The sequence below is a fragment of the Oenanthe melanoleuca genome, chromosome 3, assembly GCF_029582105.1.
Source record: "Oenanthe melanoleuca isolate GR-GAL-2019-014 chromosome 3, OMel1.0, whole genome shotgun sequence".
In the NCBI taxonomy this organism is placed as follows: domain Eukaryota; kingdom Metazoa; phylum Chordata; class Aves; order Passeriformes; family Muscicapidae; genus Oenanthe; species Oenanthe melanoleuca.
Window position 1 is genome coordinate 17,383,940 of NC_079336.1, and position 17,651 is coordinate 17,401,590.

At 36.3% G+C, this 17,651-nt stretch overlaps 1 protein-coding gene and 1 pseudogene across 1 annotated transcript in view; one reads left to right on the forward strand and one right to left on the reverse strand.

Moving 5' to 3' along the window:
- The window catches only part of LOC130250534 (uncharacterized), a 98,233-nt pseudogene that overhangs the window by 62,184 nt on the left and 18,398 nt on the right, over positions 1 to 17,651 (reverse strand).
- MYT1L (myelin transcription factor 1 like) overlaps positions 5,941 to 17,651 on the forward strand; it is a 223,116-nt gene continuing 211,405 nt past the window's right edge. The window contains exon 1 of the mRNA XM_056488499.1: positions 5,941 to 6,025. The gene's annotated coding sequence lies outside the window, so the exon portion shown is untranslated. The remainder of the gene's footprint in view (positions 6,026 to 17,651) is intronic.

The window sequence follows — 17,651 nt, forward strand, 5'->3', positions numbered from 1 at the left end:
TTGTTCTCTTACCTGGCAGTACTAGTGAATGTAGGGGGGAAAGAAGAAAGGGTTTCTGAGCTAAGGTCATCGGAGAGATAGTCTGAAACCATAAATTGCTTTAACATGCTTTAACATCCATGGTGAGGTTTGACTATAAATGCATTTTGGGATTTAATTTAGTGCTCTAATCTGTTCACAAATAATCTGCAATGAAATTCTATCAGTAAAACCATATTCAGTTTTCTCCAGTATTTTACAATTGTTTGTGTAGACAAATGTCAGCCTTACAGGAGAGTTATCCTTTCTGGTTACATTTAAGAACAATTATTCTTAGTGTGTGAATAGTCATGTATAGTTTTACTCTTTGATTAGTCAGTATTTGTAACAACAGAGTAATTGAAGGGCAATGAATAACTAGTAGTAAATACTGTTTTTTCTTTCGGGATGTATCATCCTGTAAGTATATTCCTACATATAGGCTAGTTTGTAAACATTATTTAGACTTCTTTTTTTTTTTTGTCAAATGTCACTAAAATAGAAATTATTTGCATTTCAGGCAAATTTTTGTGAGTACTGTACAAAGAAACAGTAAGTTTATTCACAACAGTTCTTTCTGTGATGTATTTTCATTGCTACTGAGTATACATAATGGTAAGTTTCAAGTCCAGAATGGTATTTTAGCATTAGCTTATATGATGTGCTACAAAAATGCTGAGAGGAGTACTTCTTATATATGTGTGACAAAAATCAGTATAGTAATAACACAGATTTTCTTTTGCATTTAATTGTTACACATAGTTTATCTGTTTCTTGTAATATTGAGTATCTTCATATACATTACTATTTTTAAAAGGAGTCAGATACATCAATTTCTACTGGCCAAGGGACAGAAGAACTTGCAGCTTCCAAGTGACAGCTGTTGGGGTGACAGAGTATGACAGTGAAAGATTCTCCCCATACGTGTTTCTTTTCTGTGCTGACAATGGTAAAGCAGATTTCAGCAGAGTGATGTATGAAAATACCACTGCTCTATCAAGCTTATTTGATATGGCAAAATAGAAGTAAATCTTCTGTGTGCCCTTCCTCCTTGCCCATTTGTAAGTAGATGGGTGCTGGAACACAAAGATCAGTAACTGTATATTGATCAGTCTCTCTTTAATATATCTACATCTTTGCTCATTAGGCTTAAAAGATGTGTCAAATTTTTTTAGACATGGCTCAGTTATAGCATGGGACCTTTTAAGTCGCCATCAAACTGAGGCACTGAATATGGATCCAATGTGCAAATACAGTTTTCTGGACCAGGCTCTGTCTCTGTCATGCTAATTCTGTGCTCCTTTATGTTGCAGTATTGCCCTTTTACTTTATTGCTTGAATTATAATATTGCTGCTAAGTGATTTCAGTTAAGAATTAAACAAGAGAGAATACAAATTTAACTTGTGGCAAGGGATGGCAGAAATAGGCCTTAGCCCACAGAAGAACCAGTAGATGCTTGGTGCTTTCACCTGTAGTCATTAGGTGGATCTGGCATTGGTGCACAATAGACTGTGAACAGCCCTGCCCAAATTTGCCACAGAATGCTTTGCTGTGTTTGCTGATAATAGAACTCCTCTCCAGTCGTTGTCGGTGTAGGAGGGTAAAGCTAAATCTGAGAATATCTCTTGCTGTATGTAGTTCATAGTCTGCAGTGTGTAGGTCTGTAATCTGTAGGTTAATGTTATTTGTTTCATACTTCCGTTTGTCTAGTTGTTTGTGTTTTTTACCTTAAGATGCCATCACTGCTTCCAGTTTTCTTCAGAAGACAGCAGGAAAGATCTGGAAAGGCAGATCAATTCTCTGTCCTACACTTAATTTAGTCATTGGCAAGTTGTTTTGATTACTTGTCCCCTGATTTTCTGCTCTGGCTTTTTGGGTAACACTGTTTTAGAAGGTGAAATCTGCACACCTAAATGCTGACCTTGGAAATGCCTCCAAATCAACAGCTTTTAATGTAATAGCCTTTCTCCTAATGTTTTTTCCTTTATAGTAGGGCTTTTAGGTGCAGTCCTGTGTGCCGTCCTCCTACTTAAAGGCAATTTTCAAATTTCACCTTGTCCTGGAAGTGGACACAGTGTTCACTGCAAGAGCCAGTAACACTGCAAACACTTTGTGTGTGCACCATCCTCGTTACCTTCTGCACTTAGGAGAGCCCCCTGTTTTTTTCACTCAGGTATTAGTGCATTGTTTCACACTTTCTCCAGGGGGCCTCAGTCAGGGGATAACTGTTTATCTACCATACAAGGGATGCACACAGATTTTCCAAAAGGTCCCCTCAGTGCCAGTTGCGTATTTTCGTCATTAGTTTTAAATCCTTGGTGGACAGCAACTGATCCTTTGAACCATTAATCCTACCTAAGCTACACTTCACATAAGAAACCTGGCATCCAGTATTAACAGGGATGCTCATCAACTGTCTGCTTTCAATGATGGGATTCATAAATTTTCCAAGAGCACCAAATGTCAACTTTGGATATCTTTCTCCTCGAAGAGGGACATTCACGCTCCTGTATTTTTATGTTGGATCACTTTTTCTTAATCATCCTTTTCTGTTTATAGGTAGAGTTTTATAAGTTTGGCAGTAGGACTATTAGTAGATCTACAGAAAGATAATGTGAAATCTCACAAGCACTTTTACTTTTTAGTTTGAAGTGTGTTGTTGATGGACGAAAGTAATACACAAACCTAATTATAGAGAAAACATTTTTTCACCTTAAGTTCTTTGTTTTCACAGATTATTTAGAACTTCATATTGTGATTGAAAAAATACTTTATTTGCTATTCACTTAATTTTTTATTTTTTTTTAAATTTATATTTCTTGACCTTTGACTTAATGTTGGTTCTAGACGTTGGGTTATGGAGTTACTTCCACTGAAAAGTGAGATAGGTGTTGGTCTAATGTCAGCATTAGTGGGACTAGGCCCATGTATTTTTATTTATACATTATTCTGAATAATCAGAAGCATGACTTTAGTGCCTTTAAATTAATGTAAAACTGTTATTTTCCCAAATCTGTTGATAATCACAAATAACCTCATAAATTCTCATGTGATATAAAATATTTAAATATTTTTTTAAAACACTATCAAAGTATTTGAAGTAGTTGTAATTGTTTCCTCTTGCCTAAAAAGAAAAAAAAAAAAAAACAAACAAAAAAACCAACACTAGAGGAAATTATTGCCATAAATAACTCAAGTGACCACCAGTGTTGAAATACACTAGAGGAAGTACACAACCTCTTAAAGGCAGCAGTATTTGCATGAGAGCTGGTTGCTTTCCTGTGATTTTATTTCAGTGGTTCAGGATTTTCCCTTACCTTCAAGAATAATAAGAACTGGGGGCTCTTCATGACCTTTCTGGGAATTGCTGGTTCTCAGCATCAGTCAGAATGTAACCTTTTTTGTGAGAATTTTCTTGTCTGCTACTAAACTATCCACTGTTTCTAAGGATAAAGTATCAATTCCAGGTGTTCTTGCCATTTACTTGCAAAGTGCATCGCTTAGGGCATCTCAGAGCCCATGACATTTTATCTGTCTTTTAAATGTGCTTTGCTTGGGTGCTAAGCAGTAAGGAGAATCTGTACTTCAGCAGCTTACCCTATTTCTGCTTCTGCAAGGGTAACTGAAGGGTTTTTTGGGTTCCTGAAACAAAGCATTATTATCATTAGTAGAACAGGAATGGGTAACTATGAAGACTTTCTTTTTCAGGATTCTCAGTGGCAAGCAAGTTGCCTATGGCTGTGTGTGCATTTGCCAAGCATTTGTTATTGAGGCAAGCTCTGATTATATATGCAAAACGATAATCTCCAAAACCTTGTGACTGCTTTGGATATGAGATCTTTGGCTTTGAAGTGGAGGGTCAAGAGCCCATAGTAGAAGCCAGCATTGTCGGAGCCCAAGGTCTGTGTTGATGTATTTGAACAACCAGTTTTCAGATCTGTTAGTGCTCATTGTTTCCAAGAATTAAAAGTCTTAGGCAGGTGATGGCGCTGGGAGAAGGCTGGAAAAAAGCCTGAGTTGGTCCTTGGCCATGTCACAGGAGCAGGGCGCTGGGACACGCAGGCGGTGCCGCTCTCCGCGGTGCTGCTGCACCAGGAGCCTCCCTGGAGCCTCTCAGTTCTGCTAGGGCCTTGCTTCTGTAGATAATGATTTCTTACCTGAAGTTGTGCTTATAGTTGAAGTTACACAGCGTGTTGCAGCTGCTTTCTCCTTAACAATAAATCCACCTATGCTTATGTAGAGAAAGTTTTGTTCTAAGATCAAAGGCACAATAAGGTCACCATAAAGATGCATGCAGAACTGTATACAACATACTGATTTTTCACCAGAATGAATGGTTTATGTATATTTCCTAAGATTAATTCACTCCCTCCTAATGCCACTTTAAAATAAAAAAAAAATAAAAAAAAAAAATCCAAAACAGCTACTAACTAGAAATTGAGAATTTTGAACTCTCATGGAAAGTTATTTGGTTTATGCATAATTTTATTTTAGCCAGTTGGATTATGTGTTTGAGAAATTAATATTGAAACTCTGTCTTTAAATTATAAAAGAATTTTATGAGAGAAATTATGATTCTTTTGTTTAAAGGCTCTGTTCCTGGGTATGATTTCTGAAATTTTCATATAGATTCACTCATTATTTTGAAGATTAAAATACCCTCTTTTTATTTTTATAAAATTGTAAAAAAAAAAAAAAAAAGTTTTAGTAATTGTGTGTAAATATTTAGTGTATGTACATGCAAAGTTTGTTTAATAGAAAATAGTACCATCTTTTAATCTCATAGAATATTTCCTTGCCTGAAAAGTAGCAAATCAGGAATTGAATATAGTATCTTTTAGAGGATTTATGGTAATGCTGCTGAATTCAGCTGAGCATAAACAGCATGGTGAGTCCCTCAGGGTCTCTTCATTTTCCTGACACACTCCACTGCTGCCCCATTAACACTTCGTCTGTTATTGCCATCTACTCCATTTAATGAGTATCTTTGAATTTGAAGTTCTTCACAAGAAATAATAGCTAAAATAACTGATGCACCTACTGTAGCTTTCAGTAGTGTATCTTATTCCCTTTGTAGTTTTTCTAAAGAAAAAGTTCATGTGTATTCTTCAGCAGTATAGTTGCATCATGACTTTCTTTAATTACAGTAGATGCTAATCACAAGCACTAAGTAATGACTACAGATATGATGCTGTATGTCTGTAGAAGGTAAATGCATGCTGAATAGCTGCCAAAGAAGGCTTTTCCTTACTTTAAAATTCATCTGGTTAATACTTACTCTTTAATGGGAAGAAGGAATAATTCTGCTGGACACTTTGTGCTTTCAAAGCAAAATATTTCTAAGAAATCATAAGACAGAATGACTAGGTGCTGTTTTCTGGTATCTGTATTAATCTAGATAATTGATGTAAAAAATCAGTATGTCTCAATAGATTGGATTCTAAAACTCAGTTTGTCACATTCCTTTGCACATATGAATGAACCATCTTAAATTATTAAACAATAAGCCATATTTTCAGATGAGGACTCAACCCGAATTAAAGCTAAAATAATGTTGCACTGGGATGCATCAGAAGATTTAAGAACAATTCTGATTTTGCATTGACTATTACCTGATCAGCAAAAGCACTCAAAATCACCTTAGATATTCAGTAGATCTGGGAAGTCTTTGGAGGGCCAAGTAAAAAAATCTGAATAATTGAATAAAATTATATTCTAGAGGACTGAGGAAATCAGTTGGATATTGAAACATATTTTTGTATTAAATGCATTCATTGAAAGCATATTTTTGAAATCTAAAATAACATGTGAGTGATTTTCTGTGTTCTGGTAAGCTTGCTGTCCTTCATTAAACTTTTCTTATTTGTTTGTTTGTTTGTTTTTATTTTTAGAAAATGAGTCTGGAAGAAAATTGGTGAATTCAATCCAGAGGACCTACAAGCACTCTGACAGGCTCAGAGAGCAGAGTCTGTACCAAAGAGCAATTACCCCACCAAACGATTTCAGGTACAATTGACCTAAATATAGCACTCTCTTGAGATTATTGACAAGAGTTCATTTCCTGTAGTGCTTTTCCCATTTGCCATCCCTGGTACCACTGTGATCTTATCTGCCTGGTGCTGCATGACTTCTGGGATGCAGTTAAGAATTCTGCTGTGCGTTATCTTTAAACAGACAATTCATGCTAAAAGAGTCATTTGCAGTTAAATTAGATGAAGCATATATTATTCTTGCTGCTGAAGTTACAAAGAACAGGAATGAGTGCCTGAATCCTTTTGGACCTGAATGCACTGGAATTCTTTTTACTGTGAAATCAAAAAGGTAGTACTAATTAATTATAAATAAATAGGAAATTTTAGTTCATTAAACAGTAATAGTAGAGTCACATATGCAGGAAGATAGGCTGGAAAACTTGCTATTTCTTTCACTGTGTATATATTTATTTATAAAGTGTGACTTCACCTATTGTCATCCTACTATCTCCAGGCAATCACAGTATATATGCTGGCATGAAAAACAAATTGAGTGTGTAAGTGCACAAAATGTGGATGAAGTGAATTCAGAGGCTTGTAATGATAAAATCCATTTTAGTTTTAAGGAATGCATTTTTCTTAAGCATTGCTTGCAAACTTGTTTAAAATTCTGGATATATTTGCATTCCATGTATGTGGAATGTAGAGAAAATAGATGGAATTCCCTTGGTGTTCATCACAGGGTTTTTTTCTTGAATCATTTTTCTTCTGCTAAATTGTAACTCAGAAAAATCTATACATTGTCCAGAAATTCAGAAGGCTGGTATCAGATTCCATACTGAGCAGTTCTTGGAGGGCCGTTTGTCACAGACCTTTATGAGCTAATATCACAGGACACAATTGTGCTATGATTTTCCTGCATATCCCCTGTGTTTTCCAAAAAGAACACAAATATACTTTTTTTTATTAGTAGAGTATACTCTCCTAATAATCATAGGTCCCACTCTTCAAAAGAAACTCAAGAAGTTCAGTTAAAAGCTGAATTATTTATAAGATAGAAACATCTATACACTATATTGGTCTACTGACTCGGTTCCTTTGATGATGATGGACAGCAGTTATAAATGGAGTTAAACTCAGAAATTCTGTACTAAAATAAGACGGAGCATGAATCAGTTAATTGCATTAGACAGTAATTAATTTAGTATAGCAAAAATTTGGTTTAGATATAGAAAAAAAAATTACCTGTGATTTATGTTTTGCCAGTGTACTTTAAGGAGTTGATGAGACACAATATGTCAGAGTGGAAAGGAGTAGTAATTTGAAATGGAAGTGTAAGAAGAAAGCAGTAAAAGAATATGTAGAGGAGGGATGAGAATATGCAAGTCATGATTAAATGGATTCTCACCTCAGGTTGAGCTGTAGTTTGGGATCTTAAGGAAACTGTGTAGTGCTTTCTGGTGCACTGCTAAAGAAAATAGTTTTGAAGTTTGAGGTTTGAGGGATGTGCATGAGGAATTTAAATTCCAAAGACCTGACATATGACAGTTGTACATACTATAGGTGATTAAATCAGTTTGAAATTTGGAAACTAACGCTAGAAAAACCCATGTAAAGTGACTTTTCTGTGTGAATGCTCACAGTGAATGCTTATAAGGATTGCTCACTTCAGCTGATAACAGATAGAAACATCATTCTGGACCTTATATTAGGCTTCATCTTGTAATTAATTATGGACCCAATGAAAGGTGCAGCATCTTGAGCATTTTTATTATAGTTATTTTACATCTTGAAGAGTTATTCTGGTTCCTTATAGGATGCAGACCCATGGAGAACAGTATAAGAGGTTAGGGATTTTGCATTTGCTTCTATATTCAGTTTGCCCTGTCATGGTAGTGAAAAGACATAGTAAAACAACCCTAATTAGGCAATGTAGGAATCTATGGTATGCAACATTTTTCTCAGCAATCTTTATATTATTTCTACTTGTTCTATGGTGCCTCAGGGAATGAGAAAAGTCTGGCCCATTAATTAGAGAATTATCTTAGAATTGGGAAAGGTGAGTTCAGATTTTACCTATGCCACAAATTTTCTACAAGACACTTAGATCAGTATTGACCAAAATTCAGCATGACCTAAGGATCAGAGATTGTGACCGTACTTCCTCTGCTTTTGAAGCAGAATTATGTGTTCTTCCTTGTTTATGGCATCTTAGTTACCCCCTTAAATAACTGAGTAGTCAGAAATCCTCACTCCCCTCAATAGCTGAAGTGAATTCTGTATACTTCTCTGTCATACTTGTCTTGTGTGAGGATACTGATTGAATGCAGGGATGCACAAAGCAAAGTAATGCCTAATGTTAGTTCAGGTAGAGCATTACAAAGATACTGTCGTGGTGAGAAGTTCATGTTAGCTCTTGGCAGTGTAAGTCTTCTGAGTACAACCTTCTGAAAAAGCAAACTTCATCAATCAAAGTGTCATACATTGCTAAATTTGCAGTTTATAAATTGTCACTATAAATGTAAGTAGTAGGAATCATCACATAAAATTGTACTTCTTTGTCTCTCTCCAGACTTAAATGGTTTTAAAAATGAGGCAGTAGGATCTTTAAGTTGCAGTCTCTAGGCAGCATCTCTGCTTCTGTGAGCAGGCATGGCTGTTTTATTGCATGGCCCAGCCCACTGATTGGTCGTGGGCTGCTGCTGATGTTAGCACACCAAAGAGAACATGTGACATTAATGGTAAAAATGCCAGGGTAGGGCCATATCACCAGTAAGATTTAGCAAAAAAATAGTCTTGTGCTTTATTGGATACATAGCTCAGCCTGACAGAACATCTAATCCCTAAATCATGCTGAAAATTGGTTGGGTTATAAAGTAAAATTAAACTGGCTATGAAAGATCATGGTCTCTCTTCACTGCACTAGCAGCTATGTGTATAAATCTCAATCCCAGATCAAGGGGCATACGCCACATAAGTAAAAATGTTTTTAAGAGAAATCTTATGGTGATAGAGTTGATTGTTTTTGTAGCAGACGTTTAGAACATATTGGAGTAATTTGATTAGAAGAGGTAAAAAATAATTTTTCTAGATCATTGCATCTTCTTAATGTTGAATCCCTTCTTTTCTCCTACTCTAGTATTTTCTGAAGAAGGGTTATCTTGTAGCTTTATTTTGATTAGTTTCTAGTACTAGTTTTTAGCTTTGTTATGTGATCTTAAATGATTCTTTTGTCCTTATCAATATTGGATACTAACTTTTGGTGGGCAGAAGAAATCTTAGCACCCTAAGGCAGATTTTGCCTTCTTCCACTGCAGATGAGTGACTGTGTATTGCACTAACTGAACTATTTGTTCTTAAGCCAAGGAAGACAGAAGACTAATTTGACAGCCATGTGAAGTTCAGAAAAAGACTTCATTGGTCAAGTAGGGTTTGGGTCATGGATTAGTTAGGTCAGAATGATGCTTCTTATATAGAAATAAAGCTTTTATTAATGAGTCTACATATAAAAAAAGGACTTTCACATACTGAGACAGAAGAGATGCAGAAGTGCATTTTTACAGCACATTATTCATCTTCAGTGCACTGAAGAATGTCAAGGGAAAAAATATGATAAAAACTATAAAGATTCTTATCCAGTGAGTAGCTAGAGCCAAGAGAAAGTACATGTTTCCTAGTCAATCAAAGCTAGAAAGAAACTGTTTTAAAAAGAGTTTTTAAGAGTATGGCAGAAGGACAAAGCTATGAATAGATTCTTACAAATTCAGCAGTCTTTTCTATGTAAAAATACAAATACAGTTTTTGAGTCCATATTAGTTTTATTGCAAAAAACATTTAAAGAAAGCAGTACACAGCAAAAGTTTTCTCTCTTCTTCTGAATATGTTTTTGGGAAGGTGTAGAGGGAGTAGATGGTATCATTTCATGTTCACCTTGCACATTTCATGAGGGAGTTGCTCCCCTGTGATTTGGGAGAGACCAGTCTGGTCTCAGCAGCTCAGCAGCTCTCAGTAGTATTGTCCCCACATGACCTTGTGGATGGATTTCTATTTCAAAATCATACAGAAGTTAAATATTGCTGAAAATAGCATTCACTCCTGTTTTGCTCCTTTCATAGCTTCTGGGGTGAAATTTATCTGCCCTAATGTAATGTATTTCCTATCAAAATTATCTTTGGCTAGGCTGCCTTTATAGTCAATGGAGAGAAAAAGATGCTTTTAGGGCATGATTCATCTCCTCGGAAGGTAGACATCTAAGTAGGTCAGATGAATCAGGCTGCACAATAGCACATTCCTTACTAGAGAGAATAAAGGAAACCTAGGGATCAGCTTAGATGTTGATGTGTATATTGCAAATATCTAAAGTTAAGTGAAATGAACTTTATGTCTATAGGAACTAAGTCAGAGTTCATAGTCAGAGGAAAAAAAAATCCTACTCTTCAGGAAGCACCCTTTTCTTCAAAGCTTGTGGTTTCACTGCACTGCAGTGCATCTTAATAGTTATACCCATGAGGTGATAAACTTTAAAAAAAATATTACACCCCCTCCTTCTCCTAACTTAATGTTTTAAGGTGTGATGATTGAGTAGACTGAATTTTGTGAATAGGTGGTTTGTATACACTTATCATGAGAGATTCCACTGGTTCCACAGTGGCATAGTGGTTTTACTAGTCTGTGTCAATAATCTGTCTGTACGTGGTTTCGCCATGGCTTTGGGTAGTTCTTGTGAACCATTTCAGCACCAGATACTTTTTTCTCAGTCAGAGACCTCTTCAAGGAGAAAGAGAAAATATGCATTTGATTTAGGGTAGTAGACTAATTTAAATTAGTCCTTCATAATAATCATTACTGGTAGTGCCAGAGTTTCATTGAAGGCCCTAGTAGATGAGATGGTTAGTGCAAATATACCTGAAAGTCTCAACAATTAATATTTTCAAGTGCTAACAAATGAGTTTTGCAGAAAGGATCTTCATTTTGATTGTGTTTGATTGTATCAACCATAATCAATAAAATAGAATATACAAGAATGGACAACATTATTTATTATATATTTAAAATACAAAATCAACAAATAAAGACTCACCTAAACACCAATGAAGCTTTTTCAAACACTGCTCTTCTCCCATTGTTTGCAAAACTCCAGATCTATGCAAACCTGCAAGACTTTTGTCAGATGCATACCCAGGAGTGGCACAAGGATGACAGCCTGGAGTAAGCAGATTGCTAGCGAGGCTAGCAGGTGCCAAAACATGCTGTTTCATGACCCTGTGTAAAGATGCCAAAAATAATCTCAAATGTACTTCAGTAAATAAAAGCAAAAACCCCTGAGGCTTCAGAAATAAAGTGTGTAGAACTGTCTGAGATTAAGCAAGAAACTTGAAATTAGAAGACCAGTGTTCTGATTTTTTCCTTGCAACAGATTAGCTTTGTAAGGTAGTAAGGCACTTTGGCCAAAATTTGTGCTTTGCTACTTAAATGGCATGGTTTTCAAAAGACAGTGGGAGCAGAATTATGAAGTATTTAATGGATAAAAAGTTGAACTTAAGTTGAATCACATGCAAATGTTGACTAAATATCTACCTCATTTCTCATGCCTTTTAGAGTCATAGTATTTAGTAGACCTCATTTATGGTAATTTCAAATGTGTAAACAAATGTAAAAATTGCATTGTAAGTTCAAAAATTCTAAAACCACTTGATCCTCAAGTGGAAGTGTTGTAAAATTACTTTATGTAAAATTAGTATATCACTGACCAGATTGCTCAGAGAAGCTGTGGATGCCCCATCCCTGGAGATGTTCAAGGCCAAGTTGGATGAGGCTCTGATTAACCTGGTCTAGTGGGTGGCAACCCTGCCCATGGGAGGGGTTTTGGAATTAAATGATCTTTAAGGTCCTTTCCAGGCCAAGTCTTCCTGTAATTCCATGACCTTACTGTTAAAGGTAAAAGTAGACTCATAGCTTTGGAACATGTTTGTTTGATCAACCTGAAAACTATTTGCTATAGATCAAGTAAGATTCAAATGTCCATGTTAAACCACTTGCATTTAACTTTTAAGACAGCAATGCCAGGACTGTGCTGAGTGAACTTAAACTTGCAAAATACACTGTGAAATTGTGAGAAACAATGAAATAGTTGGTACTCTGTGTTTTGTATGCAGAATAAGATCAATCAAATAAAATATGTATCTGATATTGATATGGAAAATTATCTTAAAAAGCAGCTGAGAAATTTTATTTACATTTTAAATACTGTATATAATTTTTAAATCCTTTTGGTGCTGTTGGCCTTTCCATATCTGCTGCTGATTGTATACTGTGTAAGATACCTAAAAGTTTCTAAATGTAAAGGATGGTAATTATCATTGAATCAGAGTATTCTGGTTTGATAGCAACCCACAGGGATCATCGAAGTCCAATTCCTGGCCCTGCCCAGGACCATCCCAAGAGTCACACCATGTGCCTGAGAGTATTGTTCAAATTCTTGAACTCTGTTGGGCTTGGTGCTGTGCCCACTTCCCTGGGGAGCCTGTTATAATGCCTGTTCCAGTGTTCAGAACCTTTGTGAATATCCAACTTAAACCTCCCTGGTACAGTTCCAAACCATTCCCTCAGGTCCTGTCACTGGTCACCAGAGAGAAGAGGTTGGTTCCTGCCCTACTTCTTCCTCTCTTGAGGGAGCAGTGAGGTCTACAACTGAGACAGAGGAATTGTAATTGCTATAGTTTGACAATTATGACAGGAATGATAGTTGCTGTAGTTTGTAGACACCCAAGAAATGCCCAAGTGCTACAATTTTCAGGGTGGAAATTTATCTTAAAATTCATTTATGAATGCAGATCTAAGGAATCTAAAATTTAAGAGGTAAGGTGTATTAAATGGTTAATGAACATGTGTGTATAGTGTATGGTCTGAAATACCCAGTGAGCTGGCTCTGTGCTCTTTATGTAAGAGAGAAATGAAATCTATGCTGTCTGCCTATTCATCAGCAAGACACAAAACTTAGCCCCAGTAACCCAGGCATTGCTCACAGAAACAAAACCGGGAAGCATCTTTTAAAACTGAGGTTCTGCCTTAAATAAATAGCCATATATTAAAAGTGTGATGGGTCATATCTTTGAGTGCAAGAGTGAGCTCATACTACAAAATATGACCTCTGATTAAAATGCTGGTGTAAGAGATATGCTCATTCTTAAAGGGGAAAAAAATTCAAATGAAAGCCACTAAATTGATCAGATATATATGCACATACATATATATCTACCCATATGTACACAAGGAGCCTGTGGTTTTCACAAGGAGAAAGTCACATCCATATGAAAAAATGGAGGCAAAGGTTTGATTTGGCTTACACTTGTATGTGTTTGAGCAGGACTGATAAAAAGATGTTGGCTCTATATCTCTTGAAGTTAATGGAAGTTGAATGTACTCTTTACTTGTGAGAATCATTAATAAATTTTTTCTTGAATTCATGTACTTTAATTTAAGGGAGAATGGTTGGCTGCAAGAGCTACTGTGCTGTAGCATATTACATAGAAGATGTTCTCTAACCTGCTTATTTTGCCATTTATGATGCTAAAGGAAGCTTTTGACTAAAATACAAACTTTCAGTAGAAAATAGGAATAATTGATAATGAAATAGTCATTCCTGTATTCCAGTTGTTGTAATTAATTCCAGCATTGCATTTCTAATAGTCAAAAGTAAATTCTGTTTTGAACTGGATGAATAAAATACAGATGGCTAATATGTCCTTTAATCAGTTCTCAGCTGGATCTTCAGTTATTTCGTATTGTGTGTGGGAAATCTACATTAAAGAGTCCAAACACTCTGAAGCTAATACGTGCTGGAATTAACTTTGTTAAGGCAAGTTAATTTAATCTCCCCCATGCATATGCATTATGAAGATTTCTTTAATTACATGATCACATATTGCTTTTCTTACAAAATCTTTTCCTCATTCAGTTCACAGAATATATATGATAGTTACTTAATGAGCAGCTGTTCCATATTTTGTTATCATGACATTGTTTTCTTTGTGGCCCCACACCTTGTTTACTATAGAATATTTAAGCCTTTCTCTGGAGATATAGTAATTTATTATTATTAATTTTCTTTTGGGATTTTCCTAGAATCACTGCAGTGCCAAAGTGATGAGCAGACATTAAATTAGCATTACTGCAGGCCTCTGAGATTGGCAGACAGTATGATTTCCACTTTGTGGCTGGGGAACCATGGCCCAGAATACCGTGTTCAAAAACTGCCCCTAATCTACAGGACCATCCTGAGCTGCTGGGGTCCAAAAGCCTTAACTCATTACTGTCAGGTGAAACTTTCCTAGCTCAGATCTTCCTGTCTCCTGCTGTATATGTCTCTGAACATTCATCTCTTCTGCAAATTCAAATGCCTCATCTCAGTGAATCATATGGAGAATGAAGAATAGACTTTCAGTGACCACCTGTGAAAAAGCTGGTTCGAATTACTACAATGGAAACTTTATGGCAAGGAAAGATAAAATCCTGCTTTCTAGACTGACATCCAATTACTCTAACTGTTCTTGTTCTTGTTGTAATGCTGTCCCATTTTTTAGTGCATTTCTTCAAAATTCTTTACCAAGTGAGCCATCTATAGTACACAGTTCTGATTCATCCTTCCAGCAAGGCTGTGTTGTGCACTGTATGGGGCAGGTGTGTTCTGGTAACAATAAATATGAGTCATGCCATTAGTCTCCATGCTCATTCACAAGTTGAGGGAACATTTGGTTAGATAGGCAACCTGGCACTTTCGCACCTTTCTTCTGGATGTGGTCATATGAAAAAACTTTTTTGAAAATGTGTCTGAGAGAAACAGAAATAGACACAGAGGGAAAGTTAATGAATGCATACATACCATTTAAAAATATAAACTTCTGAGAATGTCTCAACCCTTTTCTGAATTGTGAGATGCTTGGAACCTTAAAATCTCCCCCACAATGTTGTAACATTCTTCTATTCTTCTATTAAACAAGTTGCATGGAATAATATTCTGCAGAAACTACTGCTGAAGGAGTAAGGTGCAAGATACCTATTTTCACTAACATCAGACTGCACAGATATTTTCTGATGGCACAGAAATCATGAGAAACTTGAATTTGGTTTCCAGAAGACCCAAAAAGGGGTTTAGTCATTATTGATTCTCTGCTTAGTTCTCAGTGGCCTTTTCTACCCTTGTTCAGTATCTGTTAAAACTCTGAGTATAACCCAGTTCTGTGTCCTAAGGAGACAGTTCTATTTCTCTTCACCCCATTGGCTTCTTGTCCCGTGCTCTTTTTTTGCCATAAGCACAGTCTAAGTACTTGCTCTTTACCTCTATCTTCAGTACCTTTCTACAGTCCATTGTCTGTATGTCTTCATCCCTCATTCCTCCAGGGCTGGATCCCTGGGCTTGTGTACATCCTCATTCCCACTGGCCCTCCAGAACTCCATTGTCAAGCTGTGTTCTCAGTTTCTGTGCCTCCAACCATCTAGCATTTGTTTCTTTGCACTCCTGTTCCAAATACTGCTATGAAATGTTGGGTCTTCCTCTGTTTTTCCTGTCTGCTGCTTTCCTTTGAGCAGTAGGGAACTGATAGAACGCTTTTGATATTTGTAAATATCATTGTAAATAATCTAAGAAAGCTTTGCATGAGCTTAATTTCTTTGCTGAAAATTTGGACTTTAATCTAAATACAGGAGACAGAAGCAATGCACCCATAACTGATACTCAAGACCCGATCCTAGTCCAGGCAAGCATTACTAGTCCTTCTGGATACATATCATATCTGCTTCTACTAGGCATTTTTGCTTTTTTTCCTCCACTGCTGGTCATACTTCATCTGATCATCAGTCTTGAATCCATACAGTTTCTGCTGGATTAAACCAGACTTTTGGGATGTTGCATGGGTGCAACCCCAAACTTAAGCACTCAAATTAAACCTACCAATTATTTGATTTACAGATGCCCCTCTCGACACCTCCCAGTAACAACTGGGCAGGTTAATCTCTTCAGCAGAATGTTAATGTAATTTAATAACTTGGACAGAGCCTATGCAGCAAAACGCTGCAATATTAGTTAGTGGGAATTGTATAGTGCCAGGTACTATGCAGTTTATTTACTGTACACTTACGTAAGATTTGAATGTTGAAGGGATCACTGGTTTATCTACTGTCATCTTCGTAACACAGGCTGCATACTCTTGAATCGCTCTATCGCTGAAGAAGGCCTACTCATTGTTTGAACTTAAATTTCAAAATCACAAAACTGTGCATTTATCTCTGTCCTTCATAAGTTTTAAAGTTTTGCAAAATTTCTGAAATATCCTTAGAATTTCTAACAAGCTCTGACAGGGACTAAGCTAATATCTCCTTGTGAAAAGTGGTATCCCATCTAAAAGGAAACAAGGTCGCACTGGAAAAATCCCACTTGGCATTGTTCAATTATTGTATTTAATTTTCATGCTTTCAAAACACACAATATTTTGGAAGCCTCACAAGACTCTGCTTCTTCCGGTTTCTGGCTCTTTTACACTTTGCTTTGCCATCTTGATGCTTTATTCTTTTCCTGGCAAGAAACTTGGAAGAGCACATGATCTATAAAAGATTGGGGAAAACCAGATGACAGAACAGCCTAAACTTCATAACATGGTCAGTGGGAAATCTTTTAAATGAGGGCAAGGATATTGGATTTGGGGTGAGGAGATAATGATGGTTAGATTTATTAGAATAATTATGGGAGATTTGTTCTCAGTTCCCTGCCTTGCTCACATCAGCCTGCTCTTGTCTCTCTGTGACACAGTTCCTTATCAATAAAATGGGAGTAGCACTGTCTCACAGATATTAAAATAGTTGTGTCACAGATACCATACAAAGAAGGAAATTAATTATACTCAACCTAGTGTAGTATTATGGCTTGTATGAGTACTGTAATAATGATGGTATGTCTCATATGAGAACTGTCATTGATGGGTTGGAAAGTTTTAAACCTAAGACAACTGAGTTTTCCCAAACCTTTGTTTACACAGTTCTCCTCATAGTTTTATTATCTTCCCCTCTCCTAAGTAATGTTTCATGCTTTCATGGTTTGTATTACCTTTCTCACAGCTCCTCACTACTGCTCATATTTCAATATTGCTCCTGTTCCTCCAGAATTCCCTCTGTTTTGCCCTTATACTTTAAATTTGTGCATTATATTCAGTAGCTTCTCTCTTTGAACTGTCTACCCCAAGTCAGTGTAAAGGGTCTTGGCTGCATGAAGGTGGTGAGGCATCAAGAGTGCATGTACCAATGACAAGATGAATGAAGTAACAGTCAAATTTAGTGCAAATATATAACTAGTCTATGGAGAAGAAAAAATATACATCTGTTTTCACAGCAGGAGTCTCTTAGTTGTGTGAAGTAGTTCTTTGATCTGAACGGCATGTTCTTAACTCAAGAGGAATTATTTGTGGAGTTAAGAAGAGCTTAGTTGTAACATAGAGAAACAGCTTGGCACTGACCATGCCTGTACTCATTATGCTTTACAACATCCTGTCTATGTCTTCATAGTTGGGTAGCCCACAGCAAATGTGAGCTCTGTTGATACTACTGTGTCCTCACTGCTTTGTTGCTTAAGGTGTGTGTATTTAGGGATATTTTGTTCAATATTTTTATTG